Source organism: Coenobita brevimanus, chromosome 45 (assembly GCF_032717465.1).
Source record: "Coenobita brevimanus isolate Jiangsu-jjx chromosome 45, ASM3271746v2, whole genome shotgun sequence".
Classification (NCBI taxonomy): domain Eukaryota; kingdom Metazoa; phylum Arthropoda; class Malacostraca; order Decapoda; family Coenobitidae; genus Coenobita; species Coenobita brevimanus.
In genome coordinates, this window is record NC_136998.1 from 33,183,178 (window position 1) to 33,195,511 (window position 12,334).

Consider the following 12,334-nt stretch of genomic DNA (forward strand, 5'->3'; position numbering starts at 1 on the left):
TGGATGATGGATGGAAGGATTTCTGAAGCATGTGGGGAGGAGAGAACATGTCTGGCCTTTCTCCATCGTTGCTGACCGTGTTCTGTAAAGTGGGATGCAGGCTAATTACACTGAACAAGTACAGGCGTTCCACTAAAGGATCATCAAAAATACTGGGACTATCCAAACACACAGACAAATAAGGAAGTGAAGGAGTATTGTGGTGCTGATGTGGATGTGACTGGAAGCGTTAGGATACTCTATGATAGTTTGGACATGTGGAGAGGATGGTGAATGACAGGCTGGGTAGAAGCGTGTACGTGAGCGAGGCGGAGGGGATAGTGGCGGAGGGAGACCGAGGATGAGAGGGAGGGATGAGGTGGAGAGATATAAGAGAGAGAGGGGGGAGGGGATGGACAGAATAGAAAATGAGACGCTGAAAGGAGCGTATATGAATGACGTGGAAGGAGGGATGGGGGAGACCGAGGATGAGTTGAAGGGATGCGTGGAGAGATATATGAGAGAGGGGGGGCATGAGATGGAGGGAGGACATCCTAATAGTACAGGAAAGGATGGCATGGAGGAGGTCTGTCTGTGACCATCTCTAACTGGAATATGGCGTCTGGAAATAAGCAAACAGCAAAAAATACGGCTCTCCTCCTAATAAGTCTTCTTAGTCTACATTCAAGACAAACTATCCGCCTCAAGTTTTCGGTGTCGCCTCTCTCTCACTCTCTCTCTTTCTCTCTCTCTCTCTCTCTCTCTCTCTCTCTAAGTACTTCCAAAGCTGTTAAGCACTTTCACAGCTCGTAGGTACTTTCCAGGGTGAAATACTTGCTCGACAGGTCCATTCCGGGTGTTGTGAGGCGAATGAATAAAACAGTTGGTGGGAGGCGGAGGGAAAAAGGAGATATGGAGGGGGACTGGAGGGGAAAAATGGGGAGAATGATGGAAGGGAGAAAAAATTAGGTAAGTAGGACAGTGGGAGAGACAGAGAAACATAAAAGTGAGAGACAGGGAGGCGAGAACGATGCAGAGAGAGGAGGAAGAAGCAGGTTAGTGGCAGAGAAAAGGAAAGAAAAATTAGAGAAGGAGAGGGAAATGAGAACGAAGAAGAAAGAGAAGGAAGAGTGGGGGTAAGGGGAAGAAAGCGGAGAAGAATATAGGTGGATGAGAGGGAAGAGGGGGAGGGAGAGAAAGAAAAGAAAAGGAGAAAGGGGTAAGAACGTGTATGAGAGACGAAGAGTGGTAGGATTCTGTGTCGCGAGTAAATTAAACAGTTAGTGACAGATAGGGCAGTGTGAAGGGAAATTGGAAAGGGAGGAGGGCGGGAGAGGAAAAAGGAGATGAACAGAGAGAACAGAAAGAGGCAAAAAAAAGGACAGGGTGATGGAGTGAGAATGAAAGAGAGAAAGAGGATGCATAATGAAGAGTGGAATAGAAGATGTAAAAGATGAGGGGAGTCTGAAAGAGAAAGAGGGAAGAATAAAAGAGTGGATGGGCTGGAAGGGGGTGGTGGTGCAGGGGATAGGAGGCGGTTATGGGCTAGTGAATAAAACAGTGAGAAGCGGAGGATCGTGAGGGAAAGGAGGGTGGGGATAGGGAAAGAGAATGGAATGAGGAAGAGAGAGAGGTGGCGAGGAAGATCAAGGATTCAAGGAAAACGTGCATGGTTAAAACAAGGAAGAGAGGAACAAGCATTAGAGTGCGGGATGAGAGAGAGAAAGAAAAGGTGGGAAGATGGAGATGGAGGAAGAGAAAAAGGAAGAGAGGAAGAGAAAAGAATAGGGGTTGGGAGCAAGGAAGAAGAGAAAGGAGAGAAGGAGAGAGAGAGGATACGAAAAAAAAACAGGAGAACATTGCAGTAGGGGAAAGGAAGAGGAAGAGGAAAGAGGAAAGGAGGTGTAAAAAAAAAAAAGAAGGGATGAGAAAAGGGAAGAGGGAAGGGAGGGAGGGAGGGAGAGGGTAAAGTAGAGGATGGGTCTGTGGTAGCCTAGCCTCGGGCCCCTGCACCTCGGGAAGGAGGAGGTGGGAATTAATTTGGAACTGCTTGTTAACTTTTTTCTCTCTACACTCATTTTTTTTCTTCCTTGTTCACTTAATAAATTATCTCCCCCTCCCCCCTCCCCCCCTCTCTCTCTCTCTCTCTCTCTCTCTCTGACCTTGTCGAGTGAGTATACACAGAACCAGTGACTCGTACACGCCCAAACGCACATAAAAATAGATGCACATAAGACAAACGCACATAAAAGCGGAAGCAAAGACCCGCCTGACAAACGCATACGAAAGCGCACATAAAAACTGGTGCACATGAAACCGGACGCTCATAAAACGGACGTACATAAAGCACTTAATACGGATGCACATGAGGTCGCACGCACATAAAATAGGCGTTCATGAAACGAACACATATAAAACGAACGCACACTAACCGGACGTACGTAAGGACGAGTGCATATAAAAGACGCACATACAACAGACGCACATAAAAGTAGACGCACACAACATGGGCATCAACAAAAACAGACGCACAGATGTACAGCAAATAAACAGACACAACCGCACATAATAAAAGACACCATCACACAACAGCGCACACAAGAACGCAAGTAAAAACGACCATGGACGAATAAAAACGTACACGCAGACGCACGAACAAAATGAAAGTCTTACGGACGTACACATAGTAACTAATGCACACATACACAAACCATCCCACAAACGTACACACACACAAACGAACATAAAAAGCGGAAAAAATGTCTCTCTCTCTCTTTCACACACACACACACACACACACACACACACACACACACACACACACACACACACACACACACACACACACACACACACACACACACACAAAGGCCAGACATACTTCCACACGCACATACAGACTTACGGACGCACGGACGCTTAAATGAGCCGTCAGAGGGCGGGAGGAGGCAATTAGAGAGAGGCGTTAACGAGCTAACAGGCGGGGTGTTGTTAAGTGGGGGTCATTTGTTAGAGAGAGAGAGAGAGAGAGAGAGAGAGAGAGAGAGAGAGAGAGAGAATAACCTTACAGCAAATGAATATATGAAACAGGAAAAAATGCAGACATGAAAGACCCAAAATTATGGGGAAAAAAAAATACAGTAAATACAGGAAAACACAAAATGATAACAGATAAGGAAATACAGATTATAGAAGAGGGGAATGAGGAAAGGAAGATAAAAAAAAAAGGCGGATAATGGGGACAAAAAAAAGACAGTAGAAGAAGCATGCAAAGAGGAAGCGTAGAAGATAGGGGGAACTCTGATTATGTAAAATGGCAGTGGAAAATGGATAAAAGGAAGGAAGGTGAGAAGGAAGGGAAAGAAGAAGGGAGGGAGGAAGGAGAGAGGAGGGAGGGAGGTTGGAGGGAGGAAGGAGGGAGGGAGGGAGGTAGGAGGAAGGTAGGTAGGAGGAAGGAAGGAAGGAGGGAGGAAGGAGGAGACGACTAATAACAGAGGGAGGAGGGTAGTAATAAAGGGAGAAGAAAGGAAGACCGCAGAAAAATGTAAGTAAGGTAGGCAGATAGTCAGGTACGCAGACAGGTAGGTAGATAGGTAGGCAGATAAGTAGGCAGGTAGGTAGGTAGATACGCAGTCAGGTAGGCAGATAGGTATATAGGTAGGCAGGCAGTTAAGGAGGAAGAAAAGAAACAGAGAGAAAAGAAGGGAGAGAGAAACGGAAATCAACAGAGAGGGAGAAGGGGAGAGAGGCAGGGAGGGAAAGGTAATAAGAAAGGACGGAGGGGAGGAGAACGAAACTGTAACGAGGGGAGTGAAAAAGAGGAGGAGTAAGGGAGGGAAGGAGAGAGGAGCGAAGGGAGAGAAGGTGAGGGTAAGAAAGGGAGGAAAGGAGAGAGCAAAGAATGGGGAACAGCAAGAGAGGATGGAAGGGTGAGTAGAGAGGAGGGAGGGAAAGGAAAAAACGAATGAGGATGGAAGGGAGGGAAGGAGTGAGGGAGGATGGAGAGAGACAGTAAAGGGGAAAACAGATGGAAGAAGGAAAGGAGAGTGAAAGCAGAAACAAAGGAGGATAAGAGATAATGGAAGGAAAGAAGAAAGCCAGGAATGAACGAATGAAGGAGGAAAGGAGGAAGGTAAGAAGGAAGGAAGGAAACGATGAAACTGGGTTACTGTATGTTGTCGAGGTGGAAGTACTGTGCAGGGATGAAAAATGGATTACGAGAGAGAGAGAGAGAGAGAGAGAGAGAGAGAGAGAGAGAGAGAGAGAGAGAGAGAGGCACCATTCTCGTAACTTTTTCTCACTACCCATCATAATTCTCTCTCTTATCTCCAGCCACCTCAAAACGACTCACAAAAGACTGTCATTCCCGCAAAGGAGGGGGAGAGAGGGAGTGGAGGGGAAGGGGAGAGGGAAGAGATGGAGGGAAGGGCAGGGAGAGGGGAGAGGGAAGAGAAGGAGGGAAGGGAAGGGGGAGAGAGGTAAAGGAGAGGAAGAGAGAGGGGAAGGCGGAAGGGAGGAGAGGAGAGGAGAGACTAGTAGGGGGAGGTACCATATAAGGAGGGAAGGAGGGGGATTGGAGGGGGGAAAAAGAGAGGGAGAAAGAAGGAAGAGAGAAGAGTGGGTTGGAAAGAGGTGGGGATGAGAAAGACGGGGGAGTATGTGGAAATAAAGGATGGAAGAGAGAGAGAGGGAGGGGAGGAGAGAGGATGGATGGGGAGGGGAGAAAGGAGGAGGGAAAAAGGAAATAAGGGGGAGAGGGAAGGGGAGGGAAGAAGAGAAGAATGTAGAATAAGAGAGGAGGAATACGGAAAAAAGAGGGCAAAGGAAGGGAAAGGGTTAGGGAGGGGGTAGAGGAGGAGGGAAGAAGAAAAGGAGAGAAAATAGGAAAAGTGGGGAGGGAGAAGGAGAAAGAGCAAAAGAAAAGAAGGCACTACACCACCACCACCACCACCACCACCACCTACCACAACCACCACCACCACCACCACAGCTACCACAACGGCATCACCACAATCACTACCACACCACCCTCTCACCGAGCAACAACAACTATAACAATAACAATAACAACAACTCTCAGCGACAGATCAACCGAGGATATCACACACACACACACACACACACACACACACACACACACACACACACACACACACACACACACACACACGCACACAATGTTCATTACTCCAAACGCACACAACTGGAAACGAATATACCCAAACACACAAACAAGAGATTTTCGCACATCCATGTAAGTTCACTCATCCATATCACACACACACACACACTCACACACACACACACACACACACACACACACACACACACACACACACACACACACACATACAATCACCTCCACCACTTACATGCACAAATACACACATACACACGGAAACATTAACACATAAACATTCATAACTACCACATACACAAATACACTTTCATAACTATAACTTCATATACATCTATCTTTCTATCTATTGAGCTCTACAGGTATATCTATTTTCCTTTCACTTACAGTCATATATAAGAGTATAATATGTAGCTTATCTTTTTATGAAACAATGGCATTCATATTTCTATCATCTATCTACTTATCTATTGTATTTATCTATATCTATATATTTGTCTATCTATCTGTGTGTCGAGTCAACCTTCTATATCTATCTGTCTGTCTACCCATCTATCAGCCAATCCATCCATCCATATCATCAAACTATAATTAATCAAAAAATTTTACAAAAACTTCACGGCGTCTATATACTTCACAAACTTCCCCCCAAAAAAAAATCCAATTAAATTCTCCTTAGGCCTACCTCCGCCATCAACAATACCTCTCTTTTCGATACTCCTCAGCGTCAGCTATACCCCTCTTTTACGATATTCCTCAGCGTCAACAATACCCCTCTTTTCCGATACTCCTCAATGCCAATACCCCTCTTTTTCGACACTTCTCCACGTCAACAATTCCCCTCTTTTACGATACTCCTCAGCGTCAACAATACCCCTCTTTTCCGATACTCCTCAGCGTCAACAATACCTCTCTTCCTCGATACTCCTCAACGCTCTCAGGCTCCTATGACTCATTCTCTGTTGAATAAAATTGTCTGTCTTAACTGGTACACTATAATTCTTTCACTTTAACTTGGCTCAGATTTTCTTTTCTCATTAAGGGTATACCGTAATTAAAACATATTCTTTCTCTCAGCGCCTCATTAGTCTCAAGATTATTTTTACTCCTACTCCTTGCTTGTAATAATAATAATAATTATTATTATTATAATAATAATAATAATAATAATAATAACACCCAGAGACACTGATGACTTTCTTTTCTTCTCCTCTTTGACACCCACACCCACACACACACACCCACACACACCCACACACACACCCACACACACATTGACGCTATCAAAGCCTTCCACGCACACTTTTCTTCCCCCCCCCTTCTCTCTCTCTCTCTCTCACAGCCAGGCGCACTCCATAATTTGCATGTTGGTCAATCCCGTGGGCTGAGTGAACACAAATTAGTCCGGTTAATTGCATACTCGGTGAGGAAGGAGTGAGAGGGGGCATATAAGGGGGGATAGAAGGGGAAAGGGAGGGGGAGGAAGGGGAGTGGGGGGCTCTAGAAAGAGGTAGAGTGGGGGGGAGGGGGAGGAAGGGGAGTGTGGGCTGTAGGGAGAGGTAGAGCGGGGAGGGGAGGGGGAGAAAGGGGAGTGGGGGGCTGTAGAGAAAGGTTGAGTGGGAGGGGAGGGGGAGGAAGGGGAGTGAGAGGCTATAGAGAGAGGTTGAGTGGGGGAGGGGTTGGGGGAAAGCGAAGGGAGAAGGAAGAGGTGGGGGAGAGGGGGAAGGGAGATGGAAGAGGGGTAGAAGGGAAGGGGCCGAGGTATATGGGAAAGGAGAAGGAGGGAAGAAGATAAGGGGAAAGGGAGGGAATAAGGGAGAGGATCAGAAGGAGGAAAGAGGAGAAAGGGGAGAGGAGAGAACGAAGTGAGAAACTAACGGGAAAGGGTGGGTAGAGGGAGAAAGACGGATAGGAAGGAGTTGATGGGAGAGGAAGGGAGGAGCACGGTGAGAGGTTCAAGAGAGGGAAGAGGGGAAAGAAGGGAGAGGCATGAGGGGTGTTAAGGTAATGATGAGGGGAGAGGAGGCAGACGTAGGAGTGGGAGAGGGGCAGAAGAGAGGGGGAGGGGTAGCAGATCGGGAGGAAGATCAAGAGATTATGGAGGAGGGAAGATGAGGAGAGTAGAAATGGCGGGAGGGGAGGGGATGGACAAATGAGAGCGAGCGAGGTTGAGAGAGCAGAGAAACATGGAGAAAGGCAGTGTTTTGGAAGGATGAAAAGAGTGTAAGAAACAAAAAGAGAGAAAGGGCTGTAGAAGAGGAGAGAATAATGATAGACAGCGAAGAAGGAAAGGACAAGGGAGAAAGACTGAAAAGAGGAGGGAAGTAAGGGACTGAGAGGAAGAAAAGTAGGGTGGAAAGAGCGGTAGAGAGGCTGTGGAAGGGATGAAGCGAAGGGAGGAACAGGAAAGCAAGGGAGATGGAGAGGAAGGGCTAGGGAGGATGAAGAGAGGAGGGGCGTGGGAGAAAAGTAAAGACTGAAGAGGTTGAGGGAGCAAAGTAAGGGCAGGACAGAGGCAGGGGAGACGAGAGGAATGGAGAATGAGGTAGAGGAGGGAAGAAGGCAAGGAGCAAGGGAGAAGTAGGATGAAGAAACGCAAGAGGAACAGGGAGCTAGGCAAAAAGGTAGGAGAGAAGAGAGGTGGGGAGAAAGGGAGAGAGGGAAGAGACAAGGGGAAAGGGAAGATGACAGGAAGGAAGATTGAGGCAGAGTGGGAGGTGGGCAAGGAGGTGGGAAGGCAGTCAGGCAGTCAGGTAACCAGACAGGCAGAAAAGGAAATTGGAGGTCTGGGAGGAAGTTGGGGAGGGAGAGAAGTAATGGAGTCATGATGGGAAATAGAGAGAGGAAGGCAGTTAGGAGGGGAATCACATATACGATCTGACTTCTACTAGTTACGAGGGTGTGCAGTACTCTTACTTAGCGATGTCTCTCTTGTATTACACTCTGCAATCTCTTATGTATTATTTATGGCTTTTTAATATCAACCCAGTTCTCAAAAAAATATTACAGAAGAGAATATATACGTGCCATACACATAAATATGCGAGCAAGGAAGGTATGCTAGAGGGTCTCATAAGCTGATGAAAATACAGACCATAAAAAGAGCAAGCGACTCGTGAGGGAGATGTAAAGAGAGGAAGAGAGGCAGGATGGTAGGCAGGAGGGCTGGCAGGCAGGCAAAGAGAGAACGGAAAAAATATATATACAGAGAGAGAAAGATGACAAATAAGGATACCAAGGATGAAAATTAGCCATACAAGCAAAATTTAGTTAAGCCATATATGTCTAACTTATGAAAGGGTTGACTTCGACAGGATCGGATCTCCAGCAATTGATCAGTTCCTTCAACAAAACATATTATTTATTTCACTGTTGCTACTTACAGACGATTTCACTCAGCCTACGAAACACTTATCGCAGTGAAAGGGATAGAAATCATCTCCAATTATTTGCTAACTACCAGTGATTAAGAATAGGACTGATTAAAACAGAGGTAGCACGATTATATAGAAAAAAGACGCCATGGCAGAAAAAGGTCAATATTTATGCAAAGAACTGGTCGAATTACACACGAGGTAATGACTAAATTATCGGTAACTTTTCCAGACACGTGAAGCAATGCATTCCCTCAGAGGAGTTTTGTAATTATACTGAGCTGTCTTGCAGTGTGGTAGGCTGTGACAGTTTAGTTACCGAATCAAATACCCTTCCATTTTTGTCTGATGTATCTCTCCTTACCCTTCACCTGTGTGTGTGTGTGTGTGTGTGTGTGTGTGTGTGTGTGTGTGTGTGTGTGTGTGTGTGTGTGTGTGTGTGTGTGTGTGTGTGTGTGTGTGTGTGTGTGTGTATGTGTGTGTGTGTGAGAGAGAGAGAGAGAGAGAGAGAGAGAGAGAGAGAGAGAGAGAGAGAGAGAGAGAGAGAGAACGATCACTGTCCCGGTAACAGCGCCCAAGGGAGGAGTAGCCGGCCTGAGGAAGGGGGGGGGGAGAAGGAGGGGGTTAAAGGGGGCAGGTGGGGTTGAATACTTAAGCAAGAGAAGAAAAAGATGAGTACCCGAGGGAGGAAGAAAGTGAGGGAGGGAGGAGAGAAGGAAGAAGTAAAGGAAAGAAGGTAGGAGGAGAGGTGGGGAGGAAAGAAGGAGACACCGAAGAAAGGCACGGAGGGATGAAAATATCATAGAGGGAAGAAGATCCAAAGGAGGAAGGAAGAAAAGAAATGGACGGAAGAAGGAAGGGAGACATGAGAAGAAGAAAGAAGAAAGGAAAGAATGGAAGAAGGAAGCAAACAAGGAATTAACGTGAGAAGAAGGGACGGAAGGAGAAGGAAGGAGGAAGCGAGGGAGGGTAGAAAGAAGAGAGGGGGGAAGAAGAATACATAATCTGGAGGAAAATAATATTCAGTTCACGATTGAAGGAATAATGAGGAAAGTGAGGAAGGAGTGAAGAGAAGGAAGAAAAAGGAAAAAAATGAGGGAAGAAGAGTGAGAATAAGGTAGGACAGAAGGAGACTGAGGAATGGAGGAAGGAGGAAAATGAATATAAGGAAGAAATGAGAGGAATGAGGAGAGATAAGGAATAAGGAAAAAATAAAAGATGATGGAAGGAAAAATAAAATAAAAGTAGGTAAGGAAGGAATGAAGGAAGCAAGGTAGAAGAAGAAGGAGGAAAGTAAGGAAGGAGAGGAAAGAGGATCATAGCACGGATGGAAAGAAGGGAGGAGGAGAGTAAAGAGAGAAAAAGTGACGCGAAGAAACAAGGATGGAGGAAGGAGGAAAAAGAAATGATTAAGTTGAGGGGAAAGAATTACAGATCACCCAAGGGAACGAAGGACATTAAGCCGTATTCTTGTTGGAGTAGAAGATCTCGTAACACTCCCTCCTAAAGCGATTTATTTTGCATATTACAACTGATATACTCTTGTCTGTAACGTATTTTCTCCTCTTCTTTTTCATCTTCTTCCTTCATCAGCATCGTACAAGAGGAGGTCATGGGTATTGAGGTCTCCCCTTTCTCGAATAAAATTGTCTGTAGATGCTAAGGACGGGAGAAAGAAAGCGTCATCGAGGTGAAAAGGTTAAGCTATAGAGTCATTCTTTCATTTTCCTTAAGTCGTAGATGAACAGAGGAAGATAAAACAAATTAAAAAAAAAAAAACATGCATCAGAGTACACGTGTCCTCTGGTTACCTCTGGAATCCCCCCTTTTTTTTGTCTTTCGCTTTGCCTACGACCTCTAGCCTCAACCACGTCACTCCGATGATATTTTTTTTCCTTTTACGCTATCATCAGGCGACTTAATTCATCTTGGAGGAGACTTCTGAGAAACTGAAGGGGTTAGCTACAGTCTTCATTAACCCATTTAGCACAAATGATATTTTCTAGACCGAATAAAATCGTCTAGAAGCGGCGAGAATAAATTGCTTAGAAATATCACCGTACTGAAGCAGAATTAAATTTGTTGGGAATATCACCGTACTGGTTGAAATAAATGGGTTGGGAATATCACCGGACTGAAGCTGAAATAAATAGGTTGGGAATATTACCCTGCTAAGAAGGAAGAAGAGGAAGCATAAAAGGGTAAGAGGGAAAAGGGGGAAAGGGGGAAGGTGTTCGAACAAGGAAGAAGCAATGTCCTGTGGGGGGAGAGATGGAGATAAAAAAGGAACGGAGAGGAGGGGGAGCAGAGAGGGATGGAAGGAGAGGAAAAAATATAAAGACGTATGGAGGAAGTTGGAGGAGAGGAAGAAATAAGATGAATGTCGGAAGGAAAAACTGGAGAGAGAGAGAGAGAGAGAGAGAGAGAGAGAGAGAGAGAGAGAGAGAGAGTAAATACGTAGACACAAGGTAAATATAACAGAGAGAACTGGTAACACTCTCGTAGGTTATGGAGGCTCCCTAAACCCTCTTCTTTTCTGTTTATTTTTGCATGCTTCACCCTATTTTATTATATTTATTTCTCTATAATGTCGATATAGTTGCTTCATTAACATACACGGAAATATTAACGTGTCATATGAACTGATAAACAATGCTCTCTCTCTCTCTCTCTCTCTCTCTCTCTCTCAGCCTTGTACCAACATTACCATCTCTCCATCTTGAATGCTGAATGGTAACAAGAGATTAACAACGGAATATGATGCTAGTCACGAAGCAGTGCTAAGGAACGGATGTAGAGGTGTAGCACTGTTATTTCTCTCACTGACCTACGTTAAACAAGCCAAATAAGAACGAAAACCTGAGACAAGTAAAGGTGAAATAAAATCTAGTAAAGAAGAGTTACTAGAGGACCTACTAAATCAATAAAAATATGGGTCTTAGAATACCCTCAAGATTGGGATCAAATGCACACTTAATATATATATATCTTTTTATGGAAGTTACCTGAAAAACTCTGACCTTTGACCTTCGAAGGTGACCCGGATATGGTCAATACCTACCAACCTACAAAAATAAATGTGGTTTCTAGGTCATGATCTTTACAGGCAGAACCCGGAACGACACACAGACACACAGGCAGGCAGATAGACCGACCGACCGATAGACAGCCAGTCAGCCAGACACCCCCCCGCCCCCCCACACACATAGAAAACAGAAAAGAGGCAAACAGACAAAACCACATGAGAGGAGGCAGAGGGAGAGTTACATAAAGAGACTGACAGACAAGTGACAAGATGAAATGGACAGACAAATGCAAAGGAATAGAGACAAGAGATACATTTGCAGAGAAATCAAAGCAGAAAAGCAGAAAGAAAAAAACAGACAGGGAAATAAAGGGAGACAAGCAGAGGGACAGAAAAGTAAACACAGCCCTTGGTGAACAGAAACATAAAAATACAAGGCAAAGAGATAAAGATCGACAGAAAAACAGAGACAGAGAGGAAGATCGGAGGCAATAAAGAAATATAAAAAAAATGCAGTTACAGACAAAATGACAAAAACAGACAGAGAGAGTCAAAAATTCAGATGTCAGAGGTTAGGTGAGACAGAGGGGAGGTGATGCTGAAGGCTGTGAAAAATACATGAGATACAAAACAAACCACAGACCTGACATGTAAAACTCCTACCCCTGGGGACACAAGGGGGAGGGGTAGGGGAAGAGAAAGCAGAGGAGGGAAGGGAAAAGTGAGGAAGGAGAATTTGGGAGACAGGAAGAGATGGAGGGACGGAGGGAGGGGAGAAGAGAGACGGTGATAGTGGAGAAGGATGAGGAGGTGAGAGGG